Below are 19,683 nucleotides of genomic sequence, written 5' to 3' on the forward strand. Positions count from 1 at the left end.
TCCAGGAGCAGTACTGGCCACGAATGTATCCCAAGTCCTAAGGGCTACTTAATCATTAAAAAACACTTGCTTTTATAACATGTATTATATTTTAAAAGGTACACTCACTAGAGGTCCCTTCTCCGGCTTCATTGGGTTGGGAGGGTATTTCAGTCAGGGTGATAAAAAGATCCTGGCTGTCAGGGAAAACGGTGTGTTGTGTGCTCCCCCCAAGCTTGTCGTCATCCTCATTTTCCCCATCTGCAAAATCCTCAGCCATGGCGGAGAGTATCCCATCCATGGACAGGGGTAGGATAGTGGTGGCGGCCTCCCCTAGAATTGCATGCAGCTCAGCATAGAAGCGGCATGTTTGGGGCTCTGTCCCGGAGAGTCTGTTTGATTCTTTGGTTTTCTGGTACGCTTGTCCGAGCTTCTTAAGTTTTACACGGCACTGTGTTGTGTCCCTGATGTAGCCTCTGTCCCTCATGGCCTCTGAGAATTTTTGAAATGTTTTGGCATTTTGTCTTTTGGAACGTAGTTCTGATAGCACGGATTCTTCTCCCCATACAGCGATCAGATCCAGTACCTCCCGTTCGGTTCATGCTGGAGCTCTTTTTCGATTCTGGGACTGCATGGTCACCTGTGCTGATGAGCTCGCCTGGCCAAACAGGAAATGAGATTCAAAAGTTCCGAGGGCTTTTCCTGTACACCTGGCCAGTGCATCTGAGTTCAGAGTGCTGTCCAAAGCGGTCACAATGGTGCACTGTGGGATAGCTCCCGGAGGCCAATACCTTCGAATTGCGTCCACACTAACTCTAATTCGAAATGGTGATGTCGATTTCAGCGCTAATCCCCTCGTTGGGGAGGAGTAAAGAAATTGGTTTTAAGAGCCCTTTATGTCAAAAAAATGGCTTTGTTGTGTGGACGGGTGCAGAGTTAATTCGGATTTAATGCTGCTAAATCCGACAAACTCATAGTGTAGACCAGCCCTTAGTCCAAGTCACATCTAGTAGTAGCCCATAGTGAGTCTAGTCCTCAGTGTCTCGGGGTGGGGAGGGGGCAGAGACAGCTCTGTATTGTATGTACCAGTTTGGTGAGTATTGTGCTAATCACTGGATGTGGAAGATTTAGAGAAATAGCTGCTAAATGACTCATTTCCCATTAAGAATGAACTTTAGACTAATGTGGCCCCCTCCTGAGCTGGGCTGTGCAATGAGCCAGTACTAATTGTGCCCTAAAGCAGGACACTCCTCCTGGCATTCACACTCTCCCTGCTTTCCATCAGATTTAGCTCATGGTATGAGCTTTCTCTTTCCTCACGGTGACCCCTGCCTTGCGATTTGGCAGTAGTGTGAGTGCAACTTGGGTCAGACAAGGTGCAGAGTGCAGAAACAGGCATCTCCTTTCTTAAGTGACATCATAAAACTGTCCAGAAAATATAAGTTGAGTAGCATGTCTTCTAACAGCACGCGTAGCTCCAGCTTACAGATGCTTTCCTGGCTCTTACCATCAAGCCTCATGAGAGTGTGTCAGGACCATCTTCCAGCAGAGACCTCAGCTCACAGTTTCTGTGGATGCTTGGTTGTTCCAAACAGACTAAAGGGCACCAGATCTGGGCTGGCTCTGAGCATTGCCGACAAGCACTGAAATACCTGCAAGACCATTCAAAATCAAAAACACTGGGCCCCCATCTTCAATTACAATCTGACCCCTTTCCATCATCTGGAAGCATAAAAGAGGCAAAATTAGACCAAAATGTCCCCCCCCCCCAATATATCCTCTGTAGGGGGGTTTCCCAGCCACCACAGAACTGGGGTAAGGGTTCTGCACAAACTCTGCTCCCATGTCGTGGCACAGAGGGCTGATTAGGGAGGTGGGCAAAGAGCAGGGCTGACCTTACCATGAGGCGAACTGAGGTGGCTGCCTCAGGTGCCAGACTGTGGGGGGCCGCACCACTAGGACCCAGAGTTTCAAAGTTTTGGCCCAAGTGATGTGGGGGTGATATTTGAGCTCCCCACCTCAGGTGCCAAAATATTGTAGGCCGCCCCGGCCAAAGAGCACTGTGCAATGGCTATTCTCTGATTGCCATGGCCCAGAGGAGGTACTAGGAAGCAGAGCATAAGATAAAGCAGTCTCAAGGCTGCTTTAACTTACACTAAGATCAGGTTGGCCCTGGAATGCCCTCCTCTTCTACCCCAGTTCCTGCCTTCAGTGCAGAAGTGAAGTAAATGAGAATCAGGCCCTGTGAATTTAGAGTTTGCAAATAAGAAATTCTAAGCGGCTCAATTAAAGTTAATGAAAAAGGAAACCTCTGTTTGGTATGAAGCACTTGGGTGAATAGCGGTGCTGAAAGAAGAGAAACATAACACACATTCTCTTAATCCAGATGTGCATTTCCTTCCCTGAGCAGTTATTATTTCACTGATAATTAGTGCACCAGGCAAAGTTTTACTGCTAACCTTTGGAAAAAATGTAGAAGTGTTTTGACAAAATGTCAAATACAACCAGGACGCATAGGCCTGAAAACAATCCATAAATTGTTTTATAGACTAGGATATTACAGACTAGCAGTTACTAAGGGAATTTCTCTGCAGAAGGAAAGGGAAACCAACTCCTGTCAAAGCCCAGGGAAATGGTGGAGGAAGGTATTCCGAAACTCAAATATGGCAGCATGAGTCTACAAGGAATGTACTCCACAGTAGTGCTATTGCAATGGGAAACCATCACTCCCTCTACAGTTAAAAGATATCTCCTAAAAATACATTAGAGAATCCTTTATTAGGTTAAGGCATTTATAAAATCAGTAGCCACTTTACCTTGATCTCCAGTTCTGGAAGCGTACTGTAGTATTGCCAACCTCAAGCATTCAGAAATCATGACTCAGGGCCCATAATCATGACATTGGCTTGAAATTCATGAGTGTTTTTTAAAAAAGAAATAATATATTTTGGATCCTTTTTATTTGCCTTTTGGGTGTTTGAGCCTTTAGGGTCCACTTTCTTTTCAAACTTTTCAATAACCACAAGGGTTTATCTTTTTTGAACAAAAGCTTAAGAGACTCACATAATCACTTGACTCCAGCAGCTGGGGCTTTCAGCAAAATTCCAATGAGCCCTATGATACATTTGCAAGAGTTAGAAACAGTGGGAACTTCTTGGCCCATGTGATAGCACAAATGCTAAGCAACAAACAAGGAAACTGAGACTGGTTAATAATGTTACTTCTGAAAAGCCTTTTCTATTCTGAATTGCTGGTCCTAAGACTAATAATAACTAATAATAGTAATAACTGGATGCTCCATGGCCTTCGCCTTGGGCAGTTATTTACCCTTGGGCAAAGTGTGTGCCAGGCGCCACCGTTCTGATTGGATAGTGTTTTTCAGCCTCTGCACAGCTGTAAATTACAATACAAAGTGCCAGACAGTGGGCCTTGGTCTACATATGCCTATGTACTGCTGTCCTCTACCAGGCGGAATATTTCAGTCCTGTTCTAGTAAAGGTTCCCTATGCAGGCTTCTGTGCCAAAGGTCACGAGTTCGAGTCCCGATATTGGATCTACGGAGATGGCAGTTGATAAGAGCTCTGTATTTGATTTCAGATGCATAGGCTATGTCCCTGTGATGCTCCCCAGGGGTTGTGCGGCACCTTGCCACTACCTGTCCATCATGAAACAGCCTTGTTGGTACCTGCTGTAGCTCAGCTCCTTGAAACCAACAGCCTTCAGTCATACAAGCAGTGCTTTCCACACCTCTACAGACTTCATTCCCCCCAGATCTGGCTAGGAACAGGCACAAACCAACCCCTCAGTTCCTGGTGCATTGCAGCCTGTCACTGGATGCTCATAGAAATTACCAGGTAATCAGGGGTATAGTTGGGGGGGCATTGCTCCCCCTAAACTGCAAGCCTCAGGCAGGCATGGAATTGGCCTGACTGGAGCTGCCCCCCCCAAATACAGAAGTCAGACTATGCCTATGCAAGTAAGCTGCCCCAAAGGAACAAGTATGTACAATATGACTGGTACCACTCAGGGCCCGCTCCTCTATGAGCGCCACACTAATTGACTTGTAGTGAAAACAAACAAAAAAGTTTGTTAACAAAGATAAAGATTCAAGAGACAGTGAGCAACCACCACCACAGGTTACATATAAAACAAAAGATGTAACATGCTTCTTAGAGTCTAAACAACTTAAAATAGCCTAAAATCCTTGTCTAAAGTAGTTTCTCACCCAGAGCAATCTTCCAGCATCACCAACCCACAGAGGCAACACAACTGTTGATAGTGGGGAGGGCAGGCCACAATTTAAAGGTTGGGGGAGGGGCATGTGACTGCACCATGGTCATCTCTGGGTACAGGAACCTTCCAGCTCCACCTTCCTGGGCCAGGGCAACCAATCCCGGAGCTTCTGCGCCCTCATGGACACCTCACGGAGGAGAGGCACAGGCAATGTCCCTAACTCAGGCTGAGCTGAGGGAACCTGCTCCTGGTGTTTTCCCAGAGGACCCACCCCCCCCGGACCAGGGCCACCGCTCCCTCCCCAGCTGGGTTCTCACAGGCATGGCGCTGCACAGATGTGGCAATCTGGAGCATCCCTGGCAGAGCAAGCCCTGCAAAGACAGCTTGGCTCTTGCAGAAATCTGGGGGACGGAGGGGAGGAGAACTTGACCCTGGAAGCCCACCCTGTCGCCTCTGCCAACCCACATGGCTGGGATCCAATGTTCATGGAGCCAAAAAGCACTGTCTTTTTTGCTCCTTCAGTGATGGACAAGGAGTGCCTTTTTGCCTTCCCCTTATATCCCCAAAGTTCACTGTCTTTGCAGCTCAGAGTCAGGATAGCCCTGTCATTCAGTCTGTGGTGTTTTGGCTCCAAGGTGCATACTCCTGTGTGCACAGATTTGGCTTCCATTGTGTTGGCTCACAATACTTAATTTACATTTCAACAGATAGAAGGATAAACATCTCTGGTCTGGCAGGAAACCAGTTTTTCCACTTCCGCTGGTGAGTAACACCTTGGTATAACATATGTTCAGTATGTAGGCATGACTTTTTAAATATCATCATATGTACATTTCACCAGCATGATCCCGGCTTTCACTAAGGAGCTCAAACATTCTTTATAGATAAATACCATGACAGCAGTGTGTAAAGGGTCATGAGCTTGTCAGGTCTAATAGGAATTACTGTGAAAGAACAGTATCAGAGGGGTAACCTTGCTAGTCTGGATTTGTAAAAGCAGCAAAGGTGCCACAGGACTCTTTGCTGCTGTTACAGAACAGTGAATCCTTTGCCAGCTGGTAGTGAGTTCTTAGGGTCACAGTAACCCTTTATATGAAGTTTCAGAGTAGCAGCCGTGGTAGTCTGTATCCACAGAAAGAACAGGAGTACTTGTGGCACCTTAGAGACAAACAAATTTATTCGAGCATAAGTTTTCGTGGCCTACAGCCCACTTCATCGGATGCAAGTGAGCTGTAGCTCACGAAAGCTTATGCTCAAATAAATTGGTTAGTCTCTAAGGTGCCACAAGTACTCCTTTTCTTTTTGCGAATCACTACAAAAGTTTTTTTTTCTCCTGCTGATAATAGCTCATCTTAATTAATTAGCCTCTTACAGTTTGTATGGCAACTTCCACCTTCTCTCTGTGTGTATATTTGTTCTTACTATATGTTCCATTCTATGCATCCAATGAAGTGGGCTGTAGCCCATGAAAGCTTATGCTCTAATAAATTTGTTAGTCTCTAAGGTGCCACAAGTACTCCTGTTCTTTATATGAAGTGTGACTGCTGATGCTTGCCCCATGAAACTTAATTTAGGACAGAACCCAGTGACAGGGAATCAACTTCTCAAGTTGCAGCCCTGTGATAGCTGATACAGAAGTTTAATGGTGCTCCTCATTTTTGGGCTCATACACTTTGCCAGAAGCCGAGCCCACTTCAGAGCTGACTCAACAGGATATCTTTGAGCATTTGCAAACTCCCCCAAATAATACATCTGGAGTCAGTGGTAATAGTTAAGCAGAAATCCCTGACAATGGGCCATATTCTAGTCTTGATCTGTGCACAAGCTCCTGTTGTTGTTAGTGGGAGTTCTGGAAATGGAAGAAGAATAGAACACAGGCCAAGAGTGGAAGGACACATGCCAGAACTGTGTGAGGGATGTAAAAAACTCTGGTACAGGCTGTGTGGGGGAGGGGGGGGCTATAAAATGCTGGATCCACTGTAGTCAATAGGAGCTTTGCCATTGATTTCAATGAAGCCAGGATTTCATCTCTCTGTGGAAGCCATTAGATTTAATCTGTTAATTTCAGAGTAAACAGCCCAAATAAGAGATACTGTTTGTGGGCAGTGGTGATGGTTGTGGGAGATTAATTCAAAGACTCCAGAGAGTCTGCAAAACAATTGTCCAGAGCAGCCCGGACAGCTCTTCAGTTTTGATTTATAGCCACTCTGTGGCAAATTACTGAGCTTCTCATTCATTACGGCACATTGGCCTCTCCACTAATGCACAGATCTCGTAACGCGGGATGTTTTCACCTCCCACATAAAGAGCAGTAGAAGCTCCGTGCTTCAGCCCAGCAAAAACGTCCTCCTTGCCGTCTATCCCACAAGCCCTGTAATTAGCATGTTTGTCCGAGGTGTGCATCCATCGGTGTTATCGGCACAGTTGGCTCGCCTCAGTCTTGTGCTGACACTTCAGTAAAACAAACTGGGCAAGGCCCGCGGGGCCAAAGGCAGCCAAACAGAGGTCTGGCAAGAGGTCTGCCAAGCCAAACAGCTGAGCCATTAGATTCACTTGAACAAATCTGGGAAAAACCCACAAGATTAAACAGGAAGGAGCAAGGCTCTTCTACTTCAGCACTCTCTGCTCCATGAGTAATGTCAGGATCTCACTAATGACGGGAAAGAGGATATTATCCCACCGGGACAGTCTTGTATACAGCGTTACCTATCCAATCCATTAGACTTCCTGCTCTTGTCATTTTGATTTCTATAAAGAGGGCTTGCGTGTTGTCACGATATTTTAAAGAAATGCTTTCACGGTTTACAAACCTGTCCATCTTCTGCTCCCAAGTACAAGGTGCACCTCTGAGCCCTGCCTTCTCCATCCCTAAACTCAGAGCAGCATGTGCATTAGCCCCCCTACCCCAACCAACTCAACAAAATCCCTATACTGCACACACCCAATTCTCCCCCTGGGAAGAGGAGGAGCAAGAGTGACTGAGCCACACGTTACAGATGAGTCATGGCACTTACAGCAGCACTGGCAGGTGCTCAGATCCCACGGTGATGAAGGGAGGAGAAGAATCCATCCAGAATAGAAGAAACCTCTGTCTTGTTAGGGCAATATTTTCAAGCCTCTGTGTTTGAAGTTAGGCTCCTAAATTGACATTTAGGTAGCTAGATAGGAGTGGCCTGCTTTTCCCACTAAATTCCATGGCAATTGTGGGCACTCAGCAAACCTAAAAATCGGGCCGGTTTTATTTAGATGCCTAAATGTGGATATGGGAGACTAATTTTAGATACTGGGGTTTGAAAATTTGGGCCCAAGGTATGGTAAGATGCACAGTGAGAGACCTTTGTGTAGAGCCATTCTGCTACTCCTACAATATTCCCAGAGTGGGGGTAAAATGGTATACCCAGGCTCATATGATACAATTAGACCTGGACACCACTGATCTGGAATGTGGCATCTGAGATAAATATGGCAATTTCCTGCTACATTGTTGGGAGATCTTCCTGTATTAAGTTTATGCATCTTTGTGAGACAGGGATTTTCTCCCACCTTGCCTGGGGGATGGTGACCACACTGCCTCAGGAACTAAGAACAGTGGAGGGTGATTAGCAAATTCTCTCAGGCTGTGACATCTCTGTAGAGCTATCACTGCCTGGAGAGGCTTGCATAGGGCAGTTCAAACTGGATTCTCCAGAGACCAACAGACAAAGAAAGGACTTTGGGATAAATAGCCCAGTTTAAATTGACTCCGGGCCTTCTTTCTGATCCAGCAAATGGACAGGACCTTCTGTCCAACAGGGCCCCCCAATCCTTCCTGTGAAGAGTTAGGAGGACTTTCGCCTACTAAACCCCACAGAGATGGTGACCTCTGGTAGCATTCATATAGGAACTTATATGGTTTTTAGTATGTTTTCTCTGTAATGCTTTCACCTTAAGAATAAAATGTGCTTGCTTAGAAAGAGCTGTGAGGAAACCTATAGCTATAGTCATTTAGGCTGTTTATAGCCTTTGAAGAGTTAACAAAGCACAAACACTTGCCTGGTTAGGCAGTCTGGCTTGCTGGGAATAACACAGACTAGGCAAGGAACTGGGCAGCCTGGAAAAAACCTGATCAGGAGGGCAAGAGACACAGGTCTCCACCCAAGAGAGGTGACAGCGGAGGAGCTGGGAGCCTAGAGTGGGTGCCACTGTTGGTCCACAGAGGGGGACTACAGATGGAGGTGAAAATAAGCTGGTCTGGTACAGCGTACCGGCAAGAGCCAATATGCCGTGCCAGACCAGCTTCCCCAGGCTGACGATTTAAAGGGCCCAGAGCTCCCTGCAGCAGCCAGAGCCCTGGGCCCTTTAAACCGCCTCCCAAACCCCGCTGCCAGAGCCCTGGGGTAGCGGCAGCAGGGCTCTGGCGGTGATTTAAAGGGCTGCGGCTCCAGCTGCTGCGGGGAGCCCCAGGCCTTTTAAAACGCTGCCCGAGTCCCAGGGCTCCCAGCCGCCTCTGCAGCTGGTAGCTCCGGGGGTGATTTAAAGGCCCCGGGGCTCCCAGCCACAGCTGGAACCCCAGGGCCTTTATATCTTGACTTAAAGGGCCCAGGTATTTAAAGGCCCTGCCTCTTCTGGTTGAGGCCACACACCCTGCTCAGGACTCTGGCGTACCAGTAAGTCCTTTAAGTTACTTTCACCCCTGAGTACAGGGGCCATTGCCCTGCACTGTGACAGCAACATTTACACACTTAAAGCCTGACAGCAGCTTTCATTTCACATTTCAATCTCTGAAAGTGCAATGCTGTCCAGCAGCAAAGGGACGATTTCTAGATCCATAAGCCATCGATAGTGGGGTTGGGAGAGCCCCTGAAAGGTGGCAGGATCCAAGCATAAGACTAGAACACCAACCCACATTATACCACCCGAAAAACATGGAACAGGGGGTGGGGGAAGCATCAAGAACACAATAATGCTGACCTTAGCTGGAATAAACTTCCACTCTTAGCTGGAATCACTTCAGTTCTTCCGCGGCCACACACATGCAGTCATTAGAGGGTATTTTGGCTGCATGTGTTTTCTTCTTTTCCCACATCTGTCAGCTAAACCGGAGATCCACAGGCAAAGCGGAGCACTCCAGAGCATGATGGGGATTTCTGACATGCTCTAATGGGCTTTGGATCCATACAGCAATGAATTAATCACATTACAGAAAGAGAGGAAGGAGTTTCATTTGTGCCAGATATTATGGTGCTCCAGCATTATTTGCTTTGGGTACAGTTTTACTCATCTCTTCTTTACAGCAGCTTTTCAAGCAATGGAAATGAGAAGCACCTTGCCCAGCCATGAATTATCTGAGAAATATACAAGAATAAATCTAGGATCATCTGTGAAAACATCATAGTTCTGAGAGAAGGTGTGACGTTATTAACATAAACTGGGACCATATAAATCATTGTTGCAACCAAGGTCCTGTAGTGGCAACAAATCTTGTATAAAGGGGGTCAAATGAGGTGTCTAAGACAAGGTTATGGTTTGCTGGTTATGATTATGCTGTCTATATGTGTGTATCATTTTTGTAGTCAAAGTTATGAATATTGGCTCTATACTGTCTATATTTCAAACTTGTGCTATGCTTCGGGGGAACACTCCAGACAAGTTGGTGTCAGCTCTGCCTAGCCTGCTTGATGGCCCATTAAGGACCATCAGCTATACAATTGACCCATTGAGAGAAAGCAGACACACCTTGGGACTCAGCAAGGTATGCAGGGACATGCCTATGGACAGAACTCTGAGGTTTTTCCAGGCCATGTGATGGACAGCTTGTCTTTGGAACAAAGAAAGAAAGACAGACCACATGGCAAGAGAATATGAAAAGCTGCTGCAGCTCCTCGATCTTGTCTTCAATCCTGCTTCTTACCTCTGGAGGGACTTTGCTACACTGAAGCTTTGAACCAAGGACTGAAAGACCCATCCCAGCTGTGGATGTACTCCAGAAACTTGATTTGAACCTGCAGTCTATTCCATCACTGCTACAAGCCTGAACCAAGAACTTTGCCATTACTGTATGTAATGGATTCCATTTAGCCAATTCTAGCTCTCATCTATATCTTTTTCCTTTTATGAATAAACCTTTAGATTTTAGATTCTAAAGGATTGGCAACAGTGTGATTTCTGGGTAAGATCTGATTTGTATATTGACCAGGGTCTGGGGCTTGGTCCTTTGGGATCGAGAGAACCTCTTTTCTTTTACTGGGGTATTGGTTTTCATAACCATCTGTCCCCATAACGAGTGGCACTGGTGGTGATACTGGGAAACTGGAGTGTCTAAGGGAATTGCTTATATGATTTGTGGTTAGCCAGTGGGGTAAAACCAAAGTCTTCTCTGTCTGGCTGGTTTGGTTTGCCTTGGTGTGCATAGAAACCCCAGCCTTGGGCTGTATCTGCCCAGCTTGAAGCAATTTGTCCTGAATTGGCACTCTCAGTTGGGTCCCACCAGAACCAGCATTGTTACAGAAGGAAAAGGAGTGCATTTTTCCATTAGTTACCTTTCGAACACCATGCCTGACTGAATGCACTGGAAGAGAAATTGCCCATCCAACATGTGAGGAGCTTGTTTAGATTGTGACACACGCTGATTTCACTGACATAGGTTGAGACTGATCTTCTAGAACAAAAATAAGGTTCACAGACAAACCCGATTTTGCAGTAACACCTGTTTTCCAGCAGTGGTACTCCACTGGTTTCAATGGAGTTACTCCTTCAAAGCAGTCTAAGTCAAGTCAAAAGTCAGGTCTGTGATTTTAAACTGTAAAGGCAAGGAAACGCTAACTCAAGTTCTTCAGCCATGGACACAAATACCTGCAACTGGATATACAAAGGACCAATTTGCCTGCACAAGTGCCGGGGTGCATGCCATTTTTGCATATACACCTTGATCACTGCTTTTTGAAACAAAGGTTTGCAAAAAGTGCTCCAATATTAACAACCTTAGTTAGGGAGATGACCAGTAAACCCTGCTGAGAGTTTAGTACCCAAAATAAGGCACTTTGAATTTAAAAATAGACAAACTACAGTTACATTTAGCCCATGAGAGAAGGCTGGCTGTTGCCAGAAAACTGACCATGTGTTTCGGAAGTGCAGATCTGACCAAAAAAACAAAAAGAAAACCAGACCAGATCCATATTTATGATAGGGATTAATTTGACAGAATCAGGGCAGTCCAGATGGTGTGCAGAGAATCACTGAGGTTTTCAGTTTAAGCTCTTAAAAAAAAAAAAAAGAGAGGTAGGAAATAGCTTAGTTTTATGCCTCTCATGGCCCACTAGATGTGGCTGACCAACATACCTTGTCCTGACCTTGTCCTTGATAAAGTAGAATTTTTAACCATAATCCAGCTTGCTTTGTGACTCCATATAATACTACTACACAAGCACAGTAAGGCTCTGAGTTTTAGATTTCTCTCAGAGGGCTAGCATGCCTCTGCTGAAACACACTGTTAGAATTAAGCCCTTCCCAAGGAAGCTCATCTGATACCATCACCAGATTTAAGGGTATATCTACACAGCAAAAAAGACCTTGCGGCAGCAAATCTTAGAGCCTGGGTCCACTGAGATTCTCTTCCCCCTTGAGGTTTCAGAGCCCAAGCTCGAATGTCTACACTGTTCTTTTTAGCCCTGCAGCATGAGTCTGAGTCAGTTGACCAGCGCTCAGATACTTGCTGCTGTGAGGTTTCGTTTGCTGTGTGGCTGTACCCTAAGATAAGAAAAACTAGCCAAGATTTTCAGAAGTCGTTAGTGATTTTGGGTGCCCACCTTGGCTCATTCAAAAGGGGCCTGGTTTTCAAAAATGCTGCACACCCAGCTCTGATAAATCAGGGCTTTTTAAGGGCTTTTTTAATTGAGAACCTAAATCACTTAGGGTATGTCTACACTGCAGCTGGGAGTGAGTCTCCTAGCCTGGGTAGGGTGTGGGGCTCACGCTAACTCGCTAAAAATAGCTGTGTGGACATTGTGGCACTGGCAATGGCGCAGCCTAACCCCCTGAACTCAAGTCCACGCGACCCCCGGCCTGAGGTCACATGGCTAGCCCAAGCCGGCTCCCGCACGACTACGTCCACACGGCTATTCTTAGTACACTAGTGCTAGCCCCACTGGCACAAGTATATCTCCCTGGCTGGGAGGCTGTCTGCCAGCTGCAGTGTAGACGTGCCCTTTGTTGCTTTGACAGACAAAAAAAAAATCTTGGTTTCTTCTCCCAATACGTTAACACCCAAACGTCAAATCAAACTCTGCAGCCCGGTCAATTTTCCACTGATACCAAGAAGAATCTTTTCACGTTTCAAAACAGCTCTAGTGTTCAGCTTCACCTGTGTTGTGTTAGGCATAATTCAGACTGCAGAGAGGGTACATCAGGCAATGCCTATAGGCCAGATTCTGATTCCAGACACAAAATCAGTGCAACTCCATATCCGTAGGTGTTTGTCACTCACAAGACATGATCAAAGGGGTTAAAAAAAAAAATCATTGACAGTTCCCCCAATCTCCCACTACACACACCAGAATTAAACACAAATTGCCATGCATCACCGGTGCTACTATAAGGCAGGCTAAGCCTGTAAAGGCTTAATTTTCAGACGTGGCCTCTCATTTTGTGCCTGCAATCAACTATGACAGCAAATTATCCTGGATGTAATTGTAGAAGCCATTCTTGAAAATTTGCCCCCCACCCCATCGTTCTTCCAAATCCTCAGAGAAGTGACTGACCTTATAAATACACTGAGAGTTCCCCTGTTTCTGAATGGACATGTTTCAAAGGAGAATCCACCAGCACAACTAACCCATAATGCATAGATCACAGTTCATTCTTAGAACAAAGCAGAGAGTATACAGCATTCTCTCTTTGGAACTCATGGCCACAGGAAGTCGCTGAGGCCAAGAATTAAGCAAGATTCAGAAAAGGACTGAACAGGTTTATGGATATCACCAATACACAGAGTATTCATGATTAATGATGATCATTCTGGAATGGATGTTAGCCATCATGCTTCAAGGTTGAAGCCAATCTCTAATTATTAGAGAGCAGGATCAGACCTAACGGGAATGGGGGAGTGAATTACCCCACATCTGATTACTGCATGGTTCTTTCTGGAGTCACACAGGACTAGATGGACCTTGGGTCTGATCCGGTCTGTCGATTCCTATGTTCATGTATCATATTAGATTTTTTTCCTGGGTGCAGAGGGGATGTTTTGTATGTTTCTAGCTCCAGCCCTTCTTCTAGCTCTTCTTGCCCCAATGCACCATACAATCTCCCCAAGCCAATCCATAAGATTCCTACCCTTGTCGCCTTCAGGTCCCTCTTGAAGCCAGGTTCTGCTGCGTTACATACGAGTTGAGCTGCCCTGCCTATATCAACTGCCTGTTGTTGGTCTCTCCCCCCCATAACTCTGTCTACTTGTCTGTCTGCCCTTAGACTAGGAGGATGTCGGAGCAGGGAGCATCCTATTCTTCCCGATTGTTTGGAAAGAACCTACTACATCGACATCACTACCATTGATAAGTAATAATCATCATACCACCACTACTATTTGGACATTTAAAAACCTAATTAATAGTATGTCAGCAAGGCTGACTCAAGGCACAATTAGGTGTGGTTTCCTGTCCTTACTGATTAAGAAATCCACTTTATTTTATAATTTCATTAAATACAACAACTGCATGGTGTCCTAACTGGCACCTCAATCAACAAAAAGGTGACAAAGGATGTAAGCAAAACATATAGCTTAACAAGTCTGTCAGCTGAAGATAGACTTGTGTGGCCAGTATACCAATAATGCTGGGAAAACATTACGCTTCCAGTAAAAGGCAAACGCAATAGACCTCCAGGAGAGCAATAAAATGTTGTAGCCAGCACATTTAATAAGGACATGCTCTGTGCATAGTGTAATCTTATGTGCTCGATGCCCAGTGGAATTCACAGGAATTTGAAACGGCAACATCAGATCTCAGTTTCTCAAAATGTACTGACTGCTTATAAATTAAGGGCATGATTTGGGTTAATTGCTTTTCATTTGCGTTGATGAAACCATACGTTATGTTTATTCTAAAGGGATTGTTTTACACTCTTAACCTGCAATGATGGAGGGCTTTCCTCGGCAACAATGGCACAAACTCAACTTTTCCATTAAATCTTGGGGACGTGTTCTAGCCCAGTGCACGACACATGCTCAAAGCATCTATTTGATAGTTTCTCAAACTTCTCTGAATGAATTTCTGGTGAAAGACTCTGCTTTTTCTCCATCAATGTCAATGGAAATGTCGTCATTTGAAAGCCTGTGACCTGCCGACATGCTATGAAACAATGTCCTGGGGCCTCAGCTATGTCAGACTGTAAAACCCTCTTAATGACTCATTTCAGCCAATCCAATTGCAGTATGTAAATGAACTGGAGAGGAATAGGTAGTGATTGGCTGAGTTACCTTCGGCGTCACAAAATACCCCTACTTATGAATGACCTGAACCGTTCATAGGACAGCAGCTGAGCATGGACAAAGCAGTACAATGCAAAGAGGACAGGAGTGTGTGAAGAACAGTACTGGAGAGTAAAGAAGGGGAACAGACAGGCCAAGGGGTACAGCAGCAACAAAGCAGGCAATAGGTAATGATGGCTCCAATAGCAGTTGAAATTGGGGAACTGAAGCAGCACAAGATAGGTAGAGGAAGGGCTACAGGAAGACGTGGTCCCTATCTTGGATTGGGTTACTTGGGTAGCTATATGATCATTATCCCCTGTGTGCACCTGAATGAATTTTCTTTGAACTCAGGCAGTTAGCCTCTGATCTGGATGCAGAAAAATCTCCACAACCTGTATGTGTGCAAAGAGCTCTTATTTTTCTAGCCAAGACAACTAGTGTCTTTTGAATGCTAAGAAGTTCGTCTTTCTCGGTCCTCTCCTAACTTATTTCATTTCAACCAATGGGGCTGCACAATGCAAATTGAGGGAGGAGTGATTTACATCTGGTGTCGCAATGACACCAGTCAAAGAGATCAGCTATTCATAGCACAGAAAAAGGAAAGAGCTCTGCTTCTCACACTCCCTCTAATGACTTGGGGGAGTGCGTTCGTTTTTGGAAAGCGTAGGGGACAATTTCCTGGCGCAAGTGCTAGAGGAGCCAACTAGGGGGGGCGCTTTTCTTGACCTGCTGCTCACAAATCGGGTAGAATTAGTGGGGGAAGCAAAAGTGGATGGGAATCTGGGAGGCAGTGACCATGAGTTGGTTGAGTTCAGGATCCTGACGCAGGGAAGAAAGGTAAGCAGCAGGATACGGACCCAGGACTTCAGGAAAGCAGACTTCGACTCCCTCAGGGAACGGATGGCCAGGATCCCCTGGGGGACTAACTTGAAGGGGAAAGGAGTCCAGGAGAGCTGGCTGTATTTCAAGGAATCCCTGTTGAGGTTACAGGGACAAACCATCCCGATGAGTCGAAAGAATAGTAAATATGGCAGGCGACCAGCTTGGCTTAATGGTGAAATCCTAGCGGATCTTAAACATAAAAAAGAAGCTTACAAGAAGTGGAAGGTTGGACATATGACCAGGGAAGAGTATAAAAATATTGCTCGGGCATGTAGGAATGTTATCAGGAGGGCCAAATCGCACCTGGAGCTGCAGCTAGCCAGAGATGTCAAGAGTAACAAGAAGGGTTTCTTCAGGTATGTTGGCAACAAGAAGAAAGCCAAGGAATGTGTGGGCCCCTTACTGAATGAGGGAGGCAACCTAGTGACAGAGGATGTGGAAAAAGCTAATGTACTCAATGCTTTTTTTGCCTCTGTTTTCACTAACAAAGTCAGCTCCCAGACTGCTGCGCTGGGCATCACAAAATGCGGAAGAGATGGCCAGCCCTCTGTGGAGATAGAGGCGGTTAGGGACTATTTAGAAAAGCTGGACGTGCACAAGTCCATGGGGCCGGACGAGTTGCATCCGAGAGTGCTGAAGGAATTGGCAGCTGTGATTGCAGAGCCACTGGCCATTATCTTTGAAAACTCGTGGCGAACCGGGGAAGTCCCGGATGACTGGAAAAAGGCTAATGTAGTGCCAATCTTTAAAAAAGGGAAGAAGGAAGATCCTGGGAACTACAGGTCAGTCAGCCTCACCTCAGTCCCTGGAAAAATCATGGAGCAGGTCTTCAAAGAATCAATCCTGAAGCACTTGCATGAGAGGAAAGTGATCAGGAACAGCCAGCATGGATTCACCAAGGGAAGGTCATGCCTGACTAATCTAATCGCCTTTTATGATGAGATTACTGGTTCTGTGGATGAAGGGAAAGCAGTGGATGTATTGTTTCTTGACTTTAGCAAAGCTTTTGACACGGTCTCCCATAGTATTCTTGTCACCAAGTTAAGGAAGTATGGGCTGGATGAATGCACTATAAGGTGGGTAGAAAGCTGGCTAGATTGTCGGGCTCAACGGGTAGTGATCAATGGATCCATGTCTAGTTGGCAGCCGGTATCAAGTGGAGTGCCCCAAGGGTCGGTCCTGGGGCCGGTTTTATTCAATATCTTCATAAATGATCTGGAGGATGGTGTGGATTGCACTCTCAGCAAATTTGCGGATGATACTAAACTGGGAGGAGTGGTAGATACGCTGGAGGGGAGGGATAGGATACAGAAGGACCTAGACCAATTGGAAGATTGGGCCAAAAGGAATCTGATGAGGTTCAATAAGGATAAGTGCAGGGTCCTGCACTTAGGACGGAAGAACCCAATGCACAGCTACAGACTAGGGACCGAATGGCTAGGCAGCAGTTCTGCGGAAAAGGACCTAGGGGTGACAGTGGACGAGAAGCTGGATATGAGTCAGCAGTGTGCCCTTGTTGCCAAGAAGGCCAATGGCATTTTGGGATGTATAAGTAGGGGCATAGCGAGCAGATCGAGGGACGTGATCGTTCCCCTCTATTCGACATTGGTGAGGCCTCATCTGGAGTACTGTGTCCAGTTTTGGGCCCCACACTTCAAGAAGGATGTGGATAAATTGGAGAGAGTCCAGCGAAGGGCAACAAAAATGATTAGGGGACTGGAACACATGAGTTATGAGGAGAGGCTGAGGGAGCTGGGATTGTTTAGCCTGCAGAAGAGAAGAATGAGGGGGGATTTGATAGCTGCTTTCAACTACCTGAAAGGGGGTTCCAAAGAGGATGGCTCTAGACTGTTCTCAATGGTAGCAGATGAGAGAACGAGGAGTAATGGTCTCAAGTTGCAGTGGGGGAGGTTTAGATTGGATATTAGGAAAAACTTTTTCACTAAGAGGGTGGTGAAACACTGGAATGCGTTACCTAGGGAGGTGGTAGAATCTCCTTCCTTAGAGGTTTTTAAGGTCAGGCTTGACAAAGCCCTGGCTGGGATGATTTAACTGGGAATTGGTCCTGCTTTGAGCAGGGGGTTGGACTAGATGACCTTCTGGGGTCCCTTCCAACCCTGATATTCTATGATTCTATGATAGCAGAGGGTTTGTAGAGTCTGCAGTAATTAGACGTGGTGGAGGATGCTCCTGGAATGACCACGGGCAGGAAACTATGTAATATCAGGAGTGATGTCAGAGACAGTGGTGCTCTTTGGTACCTGACGTAGCTGCTGGTAAATCAGATATTTGTGAGACACTAATTCATAGTCCAGCAGGTTGGTTACACATCACCCTTCACAGCTTCCCCCACCCCCTCCATCTGGTTTCTCTGCCCTCATTCCTTGTAATCCTCCTTTTGTCTCCTTCTCCCATGCCTGATTTCATGCTATTTTCCTCTACACAGATACTTGCTCCTTATGCTTGGATCAGCCTCATCCTCCTGTGAGCAAAGCTCCTTTCCTGTCCCCACCTTCAGACTCACTTCTTTTGCTTGGCCTGCAAGCGGTGAAGTGTTCCCCAGCATGGTCTGCACCTGCCTTTCTGTGTGATCTTTTTGATTGTAAGTTCTTCAGGACAGGGACCTTTTCAAATACATTTGTAAAGGACTGTCTGTGTAATGATCACCTGCCCCTACCATGGGTGAGGACTGAACCTGGGACCTCCAGCACGAGCCTCTACCAGTTCAGCTAAAGGAGTCACTCCATTAGCTAGTAGCATTAATGGACTCCTATCCTCATTTGTGAGCCAGCCATTAGAAGGGAACATGTAACAAACTGAACCAGTATATTAAACCTATAGTTACAGGGTTATATAATAATTAATAGCTAACCGTCTGCACATGGAGACATTTGAGCATGTGGTACTATAACTGATTAATGGGACAGAACAGTCAATTCGCCTCTAGGTGATTAAAAGAAAGAACGTAAAATTTAGTTTCAGAGGAGCAGCCGTGTTAGTCTGTATCCGCAAAAAGAACAGGAGGACTTGTGGCACCTCAGAGACTAACCAATTTATTTGAGCATGAGCTTTTGTGAGCGACAGCTCACTTCATCGGATGCATTCAGTGGAAAATACAGTGAGGAGATTTATATGCACACAGAACATGAAACAATGGGTGTTATCATACACACTGTAAGGAGAGTGATCACTTAAGATGAGCTATTACCAGCAGGAGAAAGAAAACCTTTTGTAGTGATAATCAAGGTGGGCCATTTCCAGCAGTTAACAAGAATGTCTGAGGAACAGTGGGGGAGGGGGAAGGGAGGAATAAACATGGGGAAATAGTTTTACTTTGCAAATTAATTCCCATTCAGCAGTCTCTCGTTGGAGTCTGTTTTTGAAGTCTTTTTGTTGTAATATTGCGACTTTTAGGTCAGAGATCGAGTGACCAGAGAGACTGAAGTGTTCTCCGACTGGTTTATGAATGTTATAATTCTTGACATCTGATTTGTGTCCATTTATTCTTTTACGTAGAGACTGTCCAGCCTGACCAATGTACATGGCAGAGGGGCATTGCTGGCACATGATGGCATATATCACATTGGTAGATGTGCAGGTGAACGAGCCTCTGATAGTGTGGCTGATGTGATTAGGCCCTGTGATGGTGTCCCCTGAATAGATATGTGGGCACAGTTGGCAACTAAGCCCATTGCCAATTAAGTCTAGTTAATTTTTTTAATATATTGTACCATAGGGCAATAAATGTAACTAATTGGCGGGCACACAATAGTTTGGTAAACTGGAGTATTTTGTCCATTTACTGTCTACATCATACATGAATCAAATAATTCTAGCTCAAAGCTTGGGCAGGAATCCAGTCTTAAGTGTTCTGTAATGTGCCATGTACATTTACTGCACTATATAAATTGAGGTTCTTGTTCCCAATTGCCTCTAATGTAAAATTGAACTACCGTGATACCTTTAGCCTAAGGCACTATGTGGTGAGTTATAAGCAGATAACCCACAGAAAGCTACAGTTAGAGAACTCAAATGTGGAACTCCCTGGAAATTTAGCCTGTAGGTTATTCCTTGCATGTCACTATAGATAATATTGTTCTTACTGAGCTAATCTAGTACTTGCAGGGAGCCCAAACATTCTTGCA

At 45.6% G+C, this 19,683-nt stretch overlaps 1 long non-coding RNA gene across 1 annotated transcript in view; it reads right to left on the bottom strand.

The window, feature by feature from the left end:
* The window catches only part of LOC140913935 (uncharacterized), a 102,428-nt gene that overhangs the window by 1,429 nt on the left and 81,316 nt on the right, over positions 1-19,683 (bottom strand). The window contains exon 2 of the long non-coding RNA XR_012159704.1: positions 109-1,631. This is a non-coding gene — a long non-coding RNA (uncharacterized LOC140913935). The remainder of the gene's footprint in view (positions 1-108; positions 1,632-19,683) is intronic.

The sequence above is a fragment of the Lepidochelys kempii genome, chromosome 6 (assembly GCF_965140285.1).
Source record: "Lepidochelys kempii isolate rLepKem1 chromosome 6, rLepKem1.hap1, whole genome shotgun sequence".
Lineage (NCBI taxonomy): Eukaryota > Metazoa > Chordata > Testudines > Cheloniidae > Lepidochelys > Lepidochelys kempii.